The 17,594-nt window shown below is 36.6% G+C and overlaps 1 protein-coding gene across 2 annotated transcripts in view; it reads left to right on the forward strand.

Moving 5' to 3' along the window:
- LOC129241640 (RNA-binding protein Musashi homolog Rbp6) overlaps window positions 1–17,594 on the forward strand; it is a 373,873-nt gene that overhangs the window by 78,614 nt on the left and 277,665 nt on the right. For both annotated transcript variants that reach the window (XR_008582150.1, XM_054878077.1), the window contains exon 2: window positions 14,482–14,574. The gene's annotated coding sequence lies outside the window, so the exon portion shown is untranslated. The remainder of the gene's footprint in view (window positions 1–14,481; window positions 14,575–17,594) is intronic.

The following is a 17,594-nucleotide window of genomic DNA, read 5'->3' on the forward strand; positions in this document are numbered from 1 at the left end:
AACGGACGGACGATAAGTTCTATGAATTTTCTAGCATTCAATGAATGTTCCTTATCTGTGCATTGGGTTCAGAGTTTAACGATGTGTGATACCAAAACACCGTTATGTAAGAAAAATACAAGAACTTTAACAGCTGTAGATGCGATAAATTTTAAGTCCGCGTGCGCGGGAATTTCATTATCTCGTAATTATTTTCAACTCATTCGCCCTGTTTTAAGCAAAGTAAGCTCTAAGGCGGTTTAACGTTCAGGCACTGGGTAAAGGAGGCGATGTGGGACATGAAGTAACTCCTTGCTTTCCAGTTTCATTCATTATTGAAGTTGTCGTCGCTAAGGTCAACGATGTAGCGATTTTGTTGTAGCGTTTCTACTTTTTGGAGACATTTGTATCGCTTTGTAAAGTAATTTTCGCGCCTAAAAGCTTCGCTATGGCATTTCATTGTGCTCGTTTATGTAGTTATATACTTACATATATACATATATACATATATTGTACTAATATACAATAGACATACATATACATTTTGTGTTAAAAACTGCTTGTGTGTGGGAAGCGCAACATATTTTTACCGTTTTTTTGTTTGACAAGCAAGATTTTGGAGACTGGCTTGCGGCATCCATCCATAATGGGAATGGATCGCTAAGCACAACAACACCAATTTAACTAAAATTTCCGCAACGGCGACAAAGCGTTCAAATCTCTTATTTCTTTACTCATATTATTCATTGTTATCCATTTTCTCGAGCTTTTGTTGTTGCGTGAATTTCAAAAGCTGAGCATTCTGTGATTGTAACCAACGAATTGGGGAGTGAGTTACATATAACTGAGTACAAACTTTTCCCCAAGCAGCAGTTTCCTGTGACTGATATGGTAAAGTAATTTCTTACTTTTTTGTGTTGCTGTTGCATTTATGTTTTCACTCGGTAGGGTATTTTGTGTTTCATTAAATTTCCGCGCTCTTAATAAAAAATTTAAATTAAAAAATTAAAAATGTAAATATTCTGGGCTTTTCTTAAGGAGAATGGGATACTTTAAAACCTACGCATAATGCAGATAGGCAGCAACCCAGAAAAAGGGTCAGAGTAATGGAATGGTTCATGGCGCTCTTTGCGGGTCTACAAATTTTTATAGCTTGTATTATAATACAAAATGTTCAGCAAGGTTTATTTTGTAAATCATTTTTAATTCTAGGTGCAGCCGACTGTATCTGTGTGGGATTACCATTCATTTGACCCCGTTGCGATACCTCTGCGAACTTCAAATCATCGAATAATAAAAAAAGGTGTTTTTATAGTGCGCGCATTGCGGCAGGGGCATGCAAATTTAAGGGCAACCAGTTTGCCTTTTACTACTGAAAATGATATCAACGAACTAGTAAAAGTGGGCAGTTCTTCGCACTCTTATTCAAAATTTCAGTCGAGGCTTGCTTACGCCTTATTGGTAAATCACTCAAAGCTACTCAGAAATAATCACTATAATTTTATTTTTAAAATGTGGACAAATCATTTACTGTCCTGTTTTGCAAAAATCAAGATATTCTATTTTATGGCTTGACCGACATGCAGTATGAACGGCTCAAGATCGCTTAGTTCACAGCCGGTGTAATATTCGCCTTAAAGGAGCCCATTTAAGCAAGTTATACCCTACGCTTATTACTTTATTCTTCTTGTACACATGTCAACTTTTCTCAGCTGGCTTGAGAAATGAAACGCCGGCTGCGGTATGCACTTAGGTCTCTCCTCTGCCTGGTTATCCGTAACAATCCGCATCTAAAGTTTTAAATCGGTTAGCCTCCCTCGGCCAGAGCCCACCCAATCGATCAAGCTCTATCAAATATCTTTTTGAGCAGCAGACTCGATTAACGAGGTTACAATTTCCGGCATCCTCTTTTTATTACCTCACTCATCACTCCTCTCCTCTATAACCAGAATCAAACCTTGTCGAACACAGAAATATAAAAATCAACGACATGTTTGTCTAGATACTGGGAAGAGTCTGCTAATTATATATGAGTATATGAAAAGTTTTTTTTAATAGCGGTCGATCCTAGGCAGGCAATGGTAACCTCCGAGTGTATTTCTTCCAAGTAAAAGCTCCTCTTAAAAACCATTTGTCGTTCGAAGCCGGCTTGAAACTGTAGGGCCCTACATTTGTGGAACAAAATCAAGACGCACGGCACAAATAAGAGGAGGAGCTCGGCCAAACACCTAACAGAAGTGTGTCTATATGTGTGTGAGTACAACCAAGTCTATACAGAATATTCATGCTGTCATGCTATAGTTGTATTAAAAATACTCATTTACCTTATTTTAGTTATTTTCTCAAAAATCTTATCTTATAGCACAGGTTTATGTAAAGAAATGAAAGGTTCTTTCCTTTTATACAATCCTGCACAATTCTCCGATGAAATTAGTTCAAGGTAAGATATGTTCGGTCAAATTTTCCAGCACAAATGACCTTAAAATGATCGTTCGTGATATCACAAGGAACCCCTACTCCTCTTTCAACAAGTTCTCTTAATCCAGTACCCATCATGACAGCTTATTCAAAACCTCCTCACTCCACTCTGTGTTTCTCGATAAAAATACGGTCTGCAAGTATCCCACTGGCTACTTATATAATATTTACTACCAGCTGGAGTCCCTGCGGTTTTATTATCTTCCACTCTGTTTACATAAGTGGCATGATTAACCGCTTCTAGGTTTGTGAATGTGGTACGGAAGTACACTTTTTTGCGACATTGTCTGCATTTTGGTTATCTGGTAGCTTCTTGTGCTGATTCGACCTGAAACCCCCTCCTTGCCAATTTTTCCCTCGTTAAATCTTAAAGCTTCCTTCTTTCATGCTTCTAGAAGACAATTTACTGCGGAAACTCATAAAAAATGGAATACTTGTGTCCCCACGTGATCTGCTCAGCGAAAGTCCCGCTCATATTTGTAGTCATATACATAATGAAAATGGAATAGTTAAGAGGTGTGATACCTCCTGTACTAAGTTGTGAAGACTTTATAAAATTTGTTTTTGGCACCGCTTGAACCGAAATGCCCAGAAGCGTAAAACTAGAGGCAGTTGTTTATAGAAAATGAGATTTGGTTGAAAACTATACTGGCATTGGTAGATCTGGAAAATTCTAAGACTTATTCCGTTTGTACGCTTCACCTTAAAAGCAATAATAATTGCTTTACTTGTATGGGAATGGTATTCTCGAAATTTCAATTTCCTTACACTACTGAGGAAGTTCCAGACATTCGACCATCAGCAATAAAATGCAAATGCTTTATTCAAGATGGCGGTTTTAGGTTAAGCACGAAAATAGATTTACATGAACGAACTGGGAAGGATACAACTGAACTCAGATTGATTAGGGGCGGCGGAGAAATAATTCTAATTGATTCGATAACCTTTCGAATATTACCTAGCGAATATTAAAGTCTGGGGCCGGTTACAACAGCTGTGCTAATTTTTTCCCTAGAATTTGTGTATAAATTATTATTTTAAAAACTCAAACATTGCTTTCATTAATTTTCATTCAAAAAGATTCAAATGGAAAAATTCAGCTAGGCCCAGGTTTACCAAGTGGAGCGAGTTAAAAAAAGAATAATTTGCCGTTTATTAACTTGTCTTTCCAGTGAAGAGTTAAAGCTCTTCGCTTAAGTTAGGTCTCGAATATGTACAATATTATATTGTATTTCTTAAAGTGTAGTTAAGTTGATTTAGGACTAAAAAACTACGCAAATATTGCGACTTTGTGGTTGTACGCATGTATGCGTATCTGGGGATCGTAACCCATTTATGTTAAGCGTAACAAATCTCCTTACATGCAACAATAAAACTTTGACCACAAATGCAAACACATTTTCATGGATAGGACGAAGAGGACTATTCCGTAGCGAAAGGACATTGAAGCTCTCATACCATGTGCTATTTACATACATAGATATGTGTACAGAAAATTTTACAAACAAATGATTTTGATTTGAGTCAGACACTCCTGCTGTGCTGCACACGGCTCTGCGAACAAGCAGAATAGCAAGCGGAGTCTGGCAGTTCAGTGAAATGTTTCATCTTTAAATTGTGTTGTGATTTAAGCAAAGAACATGGTTAGAAAATGTATTTAGTGTGGAAAGTATTATTGTGTGTGATATTAAAGGAATTTATCTAAAAATTAGCACACGATAAAGAGGCAGAGAGATAGTTTAAACTCATGTGTGCCATTAGGAGAATCAAATGTGTGCTATGGAGTGGAATATGTTTTTAACAATTTCCTTCCTATGTATCAGGTCAGTCCATAAGTTAGTGCGTATTTTACCCAGAATTTCACTTTTCCACGATTTTTGCATACAATAAATTATTCGCGGAATATAACGGAACTATTTATATTTTCTTTGATATTTTGTGCATTCAAAAAGTGATTTTAATCGCGGATAGAAGCAAGTATTGTTAAAAAATAAAATGGAATCTTCGAACGCGTTTAAGAGGCATATTTTGTATTTTTTTTTTTATAAAAGTGGCAAAAATGCAACAACTGACGCTGCAGAAATAAACACTGTTCACGGAGAGGATACCGCGAGTGTAAGGATTGCGCAAAAGTGGTTTTCGAAATTCCAAAGTGTTAACTGTGACGTGAAGGATGCCCCGCGCGCTGGTCGTCCTGAAGTCTTTAACTCCGACGCCTTGCTCGAACTCGTGGAAGCTGAGCCGAATTTGACAGTCGATATGATAGCTCAGAGGTTAAATTCATCGCATGGAACAGTTCACAGGCACCTGGTTCAGTTGGGAGAGGTTTCAAAGCTGGGAAAATGGGTTCCGCATAGACTTTCCGTCGCCAACCTTCAGCAGAGAGTGAATTTGTGTTCTCAGCTGCTGCAACGGCTTGAAAATGAAAGTTTCTTGAGCCGTATCGTTACTGGTGATGAAAAATGGGTGCTTTACAATAATCCTCTTCGCAAACGCTAATGGTTAGATAAAGATGAAACACCAGAACCAACCCCTAGAGATGGTATTCACACCAAGAAGGTTCTCCAGTCTATTTGGTGGAATATGGCCGGTATTGTTTATTATGAACTTCTGAAATCAAACCAGACGATAACTGCTCATTATTACTTCCATCAACATCAATGCTCGAGTGCTCGAATGAGACACTTAACAAAAATCGACCGTTTTTAGTGAATATTATTCACTTATTTTGTTTCACCACGACAACACAAGACCTCATACCGCAAGGCAAACATTAGGCAAGCTAAACGAGCTCGGATGGGAGCTAATGCCGCATTCACCATACTCTCCGGATATTGCACCTTGTGATTATCACGTTTTCCGTTGACTTCAGTCCTACTTGAGCAACAAGAACTACTTCTCAAAAGAAGCTATAAAAAGGGATTTCGAAGCGTATTTTGGCTCCATGGACAAAAAATGTTTGAGCTGGGAATTAAAAATTTGCCTAAACGTTAGGAAGACATTGTAAATAATAAGGGGAAATATATTATTGATTAATAAATACTTTAAACACCTTTTTTATTAATTTTAAAACCACCTTAAAAAACGCACGAACTTATGAACTGACCTGATATAAATATGTAACGCCTGTTAAACATAGCAGTTAAACAATAGCATAGGAAGGAATTTCTAAATTAAAAACTAAGAGAAGAACATTTACTTATTTCAATAATTGAATTTTTTAGTGTAAGCATAACGCTAAAATTTTTCTTGAATGGCAGAAACCTAATCCTGCTTTCCTTTATTTACAGTAGCGTGCAATAGTGAGCACATGTTGGGCGATTTAACTTTAAAGTCTCTGAAAAAATCTAAATGCACAACTTAATGAAATAAAACTTTCAGCATGTATTCGTTGCTTAATTCTTAAAATAACGGCTTAAAACAAAACAAAAAATACAAATGTAGGAATGAGAAGGATGCCATAATATAAAAAAGTACGTATTTACTCAGTTTTGCACGTCTGGCACTCATGGCTAAAAACTAATAAATTTTAATAGTTAATCCATAGGCCTTTAATTTTTGTTAGACTTTTAATGCGTTTGGGCATACTTTCGACAAGATTCTCGATAAATGTGCGCGGAATTTGGTTCCACTCCTGCTGTACCCGGTCCCATAGCTCTGTCATGTTCTCAGGAGCCCTGCGATATTTTCCCAGCCGCTGTTTGGTTATTGCCCACAAATTTTAAATTGGATTTAGATCCGGGCTTTGTGCAGGCCAATCTATTACCTCAAAAATTTGTTGCGACAGCCATTCTTTAACAATTTTGGCGGTATGTTTGGGATCGCCGTCTTGTTGGAAGATAACTTCCTCTTCTGGGTAAGCGCTCTTATCAACAAATTCTGGCAAATTAGTCTGCAATATATGTAAGTAATCTTCTTTTTTCATAATACCATTAATATTAAGGAGTGGCCCGATGTGCCACCAAGTGAAGCAACCCCACACCATAAAATTACCACCGCCATGTTTAACAGTTGGCTTCACGTGATGCCTTTGGATCCTTTCTGTAGGTCGGCGCCACCAATAGCTTATTCCGTCGGACTGAAAACGATTAATTTTTACTTCATGCGACCAAATTACCCGTTTCCAGTCTTCAACATTCCAATTTCTGTATTTTCGAGCAAATGCTCGACGGGCCTTAATATTTTTGAGCGATAACGCCGGCTTTTTCTTATTTACAGCTGATTTATACCCGATTCTATGGAATGCTCTACGCGCGGTCCACTCGCTGACGTTCTTATTTAACATTGCTGCAGCCTTCTTTGGTGTCACAAAACTGTTTTTGCGTACTTCTTGTACCATAAGGCGTGCGTCTGAGCCCGAAAGATGTTGTGGTCGACCTCCAACATTCGGTGCATGCGCTACATTTCTTCGTTTCTGTATATTAATAACTGTGCGTTGGCTAATATTTAATATTTCAGCAATTTTTCTTGAGGAATTTCCACTATTAGTCAAAACCACGACGCTGTTTTCGAGCTCCACACTTATTTTCTTCATAATTGATATTAATATTAATCAGAAAGCGATTGTCTAACTTCGTACACCTTTCTACTACTAATAACAAAAGTAAAAACACAGTAACATGAAACAAAAACTATAACGGTATATAATTACAACTGTACTAAATGTTACAGCTCCTTTCGGTTTACATATATAAAACGTGCAAAACTGAGTAAATATGTACTTTTTTATATTATTGCCTCCTTCTCATTCCTACATTTGTATTTTTTGTTTTGTTTTAAGCCGTTATTTTAAGAATTAAGCAACGAATAAATGCTGAAAGTTTTGTTTCATTAAGTTGTGCATTTAGATTTTTTCAGAGACTTTAAAGTTAAATCGCCCAACATGTGCTCACTATTGCACGCTACTGTATATCGAATTTTAATGGAGAAATGAAAGTGGATGTCTAACGTGAATTAGGGACAATAGGGACAGCGCCACCACCTGGAAGCTGATCTTTCTGTGGATTTTGTTATAGCAACTAGTCACAAAGCTCCAATTACGAGTATATAGCCTTCGATGTGTTTGTACAGTATGTTTGAACATTCAAAACCATTAATATACAATTCAATTGGGCATACGTTCATATATGTGGGTGTGAATGTATGAAAGATATGTAGTAAAATTATGTGCTGAATACCAATACATTGGTTTCAGTTTGAGGCCTGGAGAAGCTGAAGGAAGTAAGTAAATATAAAAGGAATTCTATAAAGAATTTAATAATATTTACATAAGAAAGTGTGAAAGGGGATTTATGGAGGTTAATATGAATAGCTGGTGTATTTGTAACTGTATAGGTAAAACATGTGTGTATATACACACATTGCTGAAATCGGTAGGCAGTTCCAGCACCATGTGCCTTAGCGTGAACACCTGCCGAGACGGCAGCGCTGACTTCACAATTCATTTATGTATGCGCTGCTATTCAGGAGGTAGTCACCGTCGGCGAAATATTATTGAATGATTTATTTGTAGAGGCGTGTATATCCTTTTTTTACGAAATTACACCTCTTTGCCCATTCAAATTCTCCATTTAATCCCTTTTCTGCGAACTTCATTTGGCGCTTAATGTCGTCGCTTCTTGGTCGTTTTTAGTTCATCCTTAGTTATGTGTCGACTTCTGAATGTCGTTTTGCCATCTATCAGGTTATGATGAGGCAAGGCATTAGTGCGAAGTACGATGTAGGAGCAGCATACATATTTGCATTTCATTTTACCTTTTTAAAGGAATAATGGAGTTTCAGAACGATTTCTTTCCATGCACAAATATTGCCTTTTGAAATTGTACTCCTTTTGGCTCCATTTCAACCTTTTCCTCCCTCTTCGAAAAATAAGTATCATTGGTATCTACTTATATTAGTTAAAGTTAGTGGAAAAGGAGGAGTATGTATGTATAAGTATATATTTAAATATGCACAATATAGGCAAGCAAAACTTTTGATTATGCAAACATGGAAGTTACTCAAAACTTGATCTGTCACCCTAAGATTTTTATAAATTCGATATATATTCATGTTTCTGGGAAAATTGAATCGAATGTGGAATAACATGATCCCTGTGTACATAAAACAAAAAAAAATCTTTTCAAATGAGGACATGGTTGGTATGCTTATAGGCTTCTTAAATAAAGTAAAATACGCAAAAGAGCGTTTTTTCTTTATGCGTTACTTATTTATTAAGCATTCCATCAGAAGTGTTTAAATTATCCGAATGCCGAGTTTGGGAATTCCCTTTGGTTGCATTGCAGATACTCTTCTAACTGTCGATGTCATTCAATCTTATATTAGTAGAAAATATTTAGAATACAAAATGGCCTGTAATACCAGGGCTAGCATGAAGTAAAAAAGTAGTAGTTGTCATCTGTGACTAGGAGTTCCTTTCCCACTTGTTGTCGATTTTAATTGTTGCTAAAATTCCGGCAAATAAAAATGGCTATGCAAAAGACCCAGTCATTTTCATTGTAATTTGGCTTGAGGGCGGCAATCAGTATTTACTGCGACAAAACCACATTATTGTTCCTACCAATGAGGGAGGAACCGAATATTGGGAGGGACTGTCAACGAGTTTTCACAATACACGAAATATCTGAGTGCGGCTTCAGACTAAAGACTGAACTGAAACACGTGACCGAAAGATAAGCGAGTAGACCTGGCGCCATTGTACTCCTGCCTGCGATCATGATCATCACAGGTGACTTGTGTACCGTACTCAGATGTGCCTTTGATGGCATTACAATCATTACACCTTCCTTTACGATTGACGTTTACATGTATGCAGTGGTTAACGGAGCTGAGATGGATAACGCGAATTCTGGGCTGACCCATAAATGTAGGTTTTTGTTTGCTTGCTGAAGTCCGATTATGCTCACAGTGAGCATCGAACCCCGGACTACCCTAATAATCGTCAGCATGGGTCATCAGCGAGCTCGCTATAGATCATCACTATGTGGGCTTAAAATTAAACAAGTCACACAGACACAAACGCAATCTTGTTCTCTGTGTTTTCATATACGAAAAATGGGGTTAGAATAAATATTATGTCGTACAGACAAACATTTCAAAGCTTGAGCCAGGTACAAGTTTCAACTAAAGTGGTAGAGTGCTAGATGATCCCATGCGGTAGAGTTTTAAACAATCCTCTAAATTATATTAACTTGGTGCTTAGTCTAGATTGTGAAGAAATAATTAATTTGACATCTTGTGAGAAATGGTCATTTAAACCTTAGGAATGCCACTACCTCCTCAGTTTTTAAATTTCCTGCAAGGTTTGTCATTTGCTTCCGAAACATCTAAAAGTTGTCGCTGCTAGAATGAAAAAAAAAATTAGAAAATCAGATCAATTTTTATTTGATATGAAATAAGAACCGCACTTAGTTGTAGTATTTTTTTATAAGTATTTTTTATTTCAAATTACTTTATTCATCTGGAAAAATTATGGAGAGATCTGTCACATGGGTCTGATATCGGAACGTTAACTGGCATAGGCACATGATTGAATAATTACAGGTTTGCTTACTAATGACATTCCTCCACTTTTACTCAAAATTTCTACAACTAGTAACCCAACTATAAGAAAAATGATAGGGGTATTAACTGGCCATTGCCTAACAGGCAGCCACGCTAGAAGGTTAGGACTCCCGTACTTCGATTTCTGTAGAAGCAGAAGAGAAAATAGTCAGACACCTTTTATGCGAGTGTGAAAGCTTAAAGACAAGGAGGCTCCGCACTCTTGACATGACATTTTTAATTGATGTAGCGGACATAGCGCATCTAAATCTAACGAAGTTTTTCTCGTTTATTAAATCTACCGGATGGTTTGAAAAGGCACCCATAGGGTAATAATAAGTTCCAGTGGTATCACAGACTTGTTAAATTACTTGAAGAAAATAATTATGTTTCAACTTCAATTATGCGGTTACTGGAAAAAATTGTAGCGATGCTAAAAATTAAAGGGCCCAGATCTCATCGTTAACAGCAAACAAGTGTAAGTCCAGATTGTGTTATACAACGTAGATTTGTATTGGCGGATTTGTGGGTATACCTATATATAAATATATGTATATCTTGAACTGGAGTGTGCCCCGTACATTTGCTATAGCATGTATTTAACGTTTTTAGTTTGTATATTTATCTATTAAAAATGCTTTCTCGCGCTCCCAAGCGGTGCGGCCAGATGACTGTGCTCGGAAATTAAGAAGATAACAGACGATGTGCTCATTCATCTTGAAATGCTAGCTGCCCGACGCGACTGCCCCCAACAAAAGATAGGCGCACACATACCATATACTCGTATATCTCGCCCGCATACAAGCTGCCACGTTGCATTTTCCCCCAAAACATTACTAGCCAAACCCATCTGTTAGTAGAAGCAATAGCTATTTGAGGAAGGGGCCCGGGCAAGGAGGAAATGAGTTATGATAGCGTAACGCTGCCACTAGCACAATGATGCCACGCCAGCTTGTCGTCCGGCTGAAGTTGTTTGTGTTGTTGCTATTTGATGCAAGTACTGCAAGTACGTTGTCCCCATTGGACCAAATCGCTTTTTAACAACGCTGCAATTTCAATAAGAGCCAGCAAGGCATCCAACCATACAGCAAGAAAAGCAACTTGGTATGAGTAGGAGATGATAGGAAGAAACGCGAATGAGGGTAAAAAAGTCAGACAACGGCTTTTGTAGATGTGTTAGACGACTGATGCAACCCACAGCCTCTGCTGCGCGCGCTATTTCGTTATGTAGCAACACTTGCACTTGACACTGTCTACTTGGTTAGTGGAAATGGGCGGACCTCCGTATATTTACTACATAGCCGATGGAGTGCAGAGATGTTGCTGCAAATGGTGTCGCTGATGTTGTTATTGCTGCTTCTGACTCTAATTCTAAAGTTCTGGTCTCTGTGCCATGTTCAACAATCGCTTATACTGCAAGCCTTACTGCTGAGTTTATTGCATGTGCATGTAGAAGCTCGCTCGTTCGTTAGATGTTGAAGTGTTTTAATTTTACGACATTGCATGAGTTTTATTGCGAGCACCGTATACCCGGTGCTATTGTATGTACGTTGCCTTGGAGCGCATAGAGTGCTAGATGATGAAGTACATGCGCCCTAAATTGTGGAAAGTTTTCATCTTTAGTCATTGTGTTACTCCTGCTGACTTTTCACACTTTACACATTTCAACAGACTTTCACAATACTTCAATTACCCAGAAATAATAAAATATACAGTTCTTGAATGCTGTTGTTTTATGTCGGAAATCTAACAAAATTATAAGAAAACTATTTCGATATTGAGTTGTCAGAGTTATAAAAAGATATTTGCTAGCGGTTCACGCACATTACCGTTTTTATGTTTATTGGCTCACATTCACCTAATCTCATGAAGCTTAATTTTTACCACGCACGCACCGAAATGTTTACAACTGAAATTTTATTTATATATGTATGTAAATTGAATTGCTTATCAATATATTTTTAGCGCTTAATTATTGCAACTAATTTCGCATATTATATTAAATAATCCATTTAAGTATTCATTCATTCCAACTTTAAAGTGGCACTATTTCATATTTCTACTGAAAAATAATAGGTTTTCTTCAGATAGAGATACGCGAGTCCAAAATGTTTTATGTTTGTTCAAATATCTCTACGGATTTCAATATTTTCTCTCACAGATGAATGGTCAGTCGCGAATAGTCTTGCCTAGTTAAAAACATACATACATACATGTTAGCCCATAACCGATACGATCGACTGAAACATCTCGGACCTGATCCTGGGCTGGGATTATTAAAACATGAGGATGGTTCTCTCTCGCAGTCCTTGGGAACGAATTGCCCATGGTGTTTAATATTAAATAGCAGCAATCGATCAAACGGCGGCCGACGTAGCCGAATGTGTTTGGTGAAACACCAAAATGAAGAAAAAGTTTTTTCTAATAGCGGTCGGCCTTCAGCAGGCCTCATAAAAAATATCTGCCGTTCGGAGTCGGCTTAAAACTGTAGATCCCTTCATTAGTGGAACAACATCAAGACGTACACCAAAGACGTATATGCATATATACATATTCAAGTATAATCGGTCAATATATCTTCGACTAGCTTGTGACCCATGGCAACTTCATTTGTACATGCGATAAATTTTTAGAAAGTAGGAGTGAAATTATTGCAATTAATGCATCTCGATGGTACAGTAGTGTAACGAGTCGATTGTTGACTCGATTGTGCTGGTGTAACGATACTCTCTCGATTTTTTTAACTCCCCCATCACTATATCAATTCTTCTAGAATTATGCCATTTACTGAAAGAGTCTGTTCACCAGCTTCAGGTGCTAACATTCATGTTCAAGATTCGACTGGAGAGGCTTCTCAGAAGCGTCAAATCTGTAGTTTTTGAAAAAAATTTCGAAAACAGCATCACAATTTTAGTTTTCTAATTTTTTCCAATTTGTTATTGGCTTTCCCAAACCATTTTATAGGGTCATCTATTCTTATTTGTTGAAAGTAGCACGGGTTTACCCTCCTTTCGAGATTTTCAGAATTCAAAATCAAGTTGAATTTGCCTAGTCGTGCTTTTGTAATGTAAATTGAAATGTGAAAAGTTGGTATAATCTTCAGCCTTCCATGTTTACTGAGCCTAATGGATTTTCATTAACAATCGCTGAATTCTCGATTGAATTTCGACATATAGAATTTATCATGCCTATTCTCATAATGGCTGTAATCGAACGGGAAGTGGAAGTGTCCAGGTTCGAATCTATGAACATATATAGAACGCCAAATGATAGAATAAGTTTTTTAATAGCGACACCCCTCGACAAGCAATGGAAAACCTTCGATAAAATTTCTGCCATGAAAAAGGTCTTCATAATATAAAACACCATTTGCCATTCGGAGGTGGCTTAAAACTGTAGCTCCCTCCGTTTGTGGACCAACATCACGACGCATGCCACAAATAGGAGGAGGAGTTACGCCAAATACCCACAAAGGGAGTAAGCGCCAATTATATCGGGCGTTTTTTAAGAACATAAATGATAATTCAAAACAGAAATATTGTTGGACTATTTTTTTTTCATTAAAATCTGGTATACAATTTCATAACGTTTATTTGTGGAATATGAAAGCATATGACCGCTACAAGTCAGATGGTATGTTCCATCAGTCCATTAAATCGATTGTTAAGCGCGCTGTATGCCAACTTGCGCCATCTTGTTGGAACTACATGTCGTCGATGTTTAGCTGATTAATTTTTAGAAACAAAAATTCAGTCAGCATGGCTCGATAGCACTGGCTATTCAGCATAAAGGCAGCTGCTTCCTCATTAATAATAAAGACCAATGAAGCCGCCGGTACTCTATGGACTTCGTGAACAGATCGTTTTTTCAAGGAAAACTTCCACAATTTGGAAACTTTGTTCTGGCGTTAAATGAATTTAATACTGAATACTGAATTACTGAACAGAAATATCAACACAGTTTGCAAAAACAATTGTTTTCAATATTGAAAGCTCTCACGCAACCAACAAACACCCGATATATACGTGGAAATGATGGATGCTTTAGGAGAAGCTCAAATCGAATTGAGATAAAACTGTGAATTTTTATAGTTATGGTTGAAAATAATTAATTTTACATTTAAATGGTAGCAGTTTTAATCGCGACTAGGTTTCCTTATTAATTGGCAAAATGAAGCTCAACAGAGAAATTGCCATGAACATTCACTAAGAAGTCATCGGAGGTAGCGCCAGTTTTAAGATGTTAAGTTACATATAATATATTTTTAGTTTTAATTGTGAGTAAAAAATTAAAGTTTTGAATACGAACTTGTTTTGACATACACTAAAATGAATTTACCCCTTCTATAACTTATACCAATTACAATTTAAATCCATTGTACTTATATTTTATATTCTTTGAAAGCATAACATAATTATGTATATTATGAGGCTACAACGCACACTTCACATTTACTGTAACTGCTTATTTTTTATTTTACAGATGGTGACGCGAACGAAGAAAATTTTTGTGGGTGGGTTGTCAGCGCCCACAACACTGGAGGATGTCAAAAGTTACTTCGAACAATATGGACCGGTAAGTATCATAAAAGGGGACATTTTTTAAATGCTGAAATTTGTTAACCGGAACTATACTATATACTGATGAAAAGTTCAAAAATTTTAAAATTTTAGGTGCAAATTCTAATCCGATTTTAGGTACGGTCGTCGAAAATAAATCTATTAAATTATGATTTAATTTTTTTAATTCTTCGATGAGCCAGTATGCGACACAAAAGCACATTCTTATATGCGAATCGTTAGAACGATCATCGTCCCAATTTACAATTATATTATTATACAATATTTGTACTTATATATATGCACATGTGCCAGTATTATGGGACTTTTGGAAATATTTTGATTGAGTTGTGTAGGTCAACTGGAAAGTAAATATGACATTTTTCAAATTTTTTTATCAAAACCAAGATAGGAATACTCGAACTATTATTAACAGATAAAAAGTTTATTTGAGCCACTTCAAAAATTACTAAAATAAAAAAAATATTGTTATTATTTTTTATTGAAGAAGAATTCACTATTGTCAATTGTTACGTAAATATTTGTTTAGACATACATTTTTTATGTGATTGTAAAAAGAATAATTTATTGAAGTTCTAGGCGTTGCATTTATTGTATTTTTAAATCCATCTATTCCTACAATGCCATATCCCACAACTTGGAATATCTCATATTGACAACTGAGTTAGCATCAGTAGATTTAATAATGAGTGGAAGAATGTCAGGGAAAGGCTCGAACAAGAAGAGCATCACGCGAATCCTGCGTGTTATGGATTCCCCATAGCAAGGTAAAGAGTTGCGAAATTTACATTGTCGAATATTGAAATTAATTCTTTCCAAAATAAATGAGCAGTCAATACTGCCATTTTTGATGTTATAGCAAATGAAAGCGAGAGGAGTGACCTTCTTGCTTCCAAAGGCTTTCGGTTGATAAAAAGCAAACCAGACTGATATGTATGAATTGGTTCAACAAAGCTAAATAAACGTAGTGCGTATTCAAGGAAACTTTTATAGTCCTGTTTTATTTCGTTTATTTGGATTTTATGACCTGATGTCCAAATAAAAGGAGCGTATTCCAAACGATCCGGACGAACGAAAGACGTACATAATAGCTCAAGAGTGTAAAGGTCAGTGAATTTGAAGCTATTTCGTCTCAGAAACTCTCATGCCGAGTAAGCCCTCGAAATAATATGGCTTATATATATTAAATAAAAATTTACAGGTTATAAGAAATCGCGTCAATATCTTTAATTTCACCCAAACTTTGCAACAAAGATAGAGAAATATTGTAAGACGTCGCCACGATATTATATTTTTTGATATTTAAGGAAAGCTGAGAACTAACACAGAGGTCGATGTCACTCTGAAGCTCGAGTGCGCCATCTGGTTTAGTAATTTTGGAAAATACTTTTAAATCATCAGCATTGACCAAAAATTTCGCTAAACGGAAACAGCTATTTATGATATTTATAGGCAAAACAAATAATAGCGGCCCTAGTATACTTCCTTGGGGAACACCAGAAGAGATGAAGAAAAGTTTCTTTTATATAAGCAGGACTTAATACAGTTTAGACACACAGAATGAAAGCGCAGCAAAAGCTTTAGAGAAATCAGAATAGATGCAAAAGCGAATAAAAAATTAAAAATGGTTCGTGCTTGCAAAATGAAGTCGTGACAATTTTTCAATAAAAAGAATCCAAGTGCGTCAATATCCGTTTTCGCAGACGCTTTATGATTCTTAATCAGTGAAACGGCTCAGCGAAAGCAGAGTTTAGCTCGGACGAGTACCTGTACATAATTCCTACCAACAGCAAGAAAATAGAAACTGAAAAATTCCGCAAGCAATTTGGCATCATCACTTGTGGTTCTAGTAAGCATTTTATCACAAAAAAACGGCTGAAAGTATAAAAGAGTTGGATTTTTTAGGCTTAATAAAATGCCCAAAGGTCCTCGGATTTGATTTTATCTTCCTTTCGAAAATATATTGTAGTTTCTGTGAAGATATTCGTCTAAACAATTGAAATCTTTTGAGTAGAGACGATGGGCAACCTAGTATACCTCTCCCAGCGCTTGATCGCAAAGAATAGAGTCGTCACGGCTGACGATCTATATCATAAGAAATACTTAAATTTACGTTCTAAAAATTGTTTGACATACAGGATCATATTAACATTTTATGAAAAAAAATTTTTTTTCGAAATATTACCGATATCTGTCCCCTTGAATTCATATTTTTCTTTCTGTAGCTCGAAAAACGTGAAATACATCAATAAGTTACAAGCCTAAGGAAGATTTGGTGAGCTTCACAGGTAAGATGATGAGACAGCCAATAGCATGAGGCCGCTTCTTACATGAAGAACATACACCTTTTGCAGCCCCTCGCTCTGAGAACTTTGGGAGGTCGTTTTATTGTATATGTCAAAGTAGCCCCCCCGAATCTTACCCTCTTGTTAGCACTGGCCATACCTCCCACGCTGATTGGATATCTCGTCTTCAGTTATCGTTGCTAAGATTACCAGGAAGTACCACATGGGCTTGAGAGCTGGAATAGAGGTTGTAGAATGCTGACAGCTGCTTCCTTAGATTTCTAAAACCCTTGCATTCTTAAGGCCCTATGTTCCATTCGTTAATCCTCAATTGTAATCCAGTTTTATTATATCTTCCTCCTATTTGTTGGGTGGGTCCTGATGTTTCTCAACAAATGGGAGGATCTACAGTTTTATGCAGTCACCGCACAGCAGGTGTTTTTTATGAGGAACTTTTCCATGGCAGAAATACACTTGGGAAGAAAAATATGAGAACGTTGTCACAACAAAGATATATTATATTTATGCATCAGCATAAGATAACGATAAATAGCGCGAGTGCATATACCTACAATGGACGCTGATCAAGTGATCAAATAAATACAATATTACATTTCGGAGTATTCATATCCATAGTATTGAGCGTATAAGAATTACTGATTCTTTTAATGTATGCAAATGTTTTGAATTATTACTTCTTATAATGAATAAGATTCCTCAATTTGTGCAA

The sequence above is a fragment of the Anastrepha obliqua genome, chromosome 3 (genome assembly GCF_027943255.1).
Source record: "Anastrepha obliqua isolate idAnaObli1 chromosome 3, idAnaObli1_1.0, whole genome shotgun sequence".
NCBI classification, from domain to species: Eukaryota; Metazoa; Arthropoda; class Insecta; order Diptera; family Tephritidae; genus Anastrepha; species Anastrepha obliqua.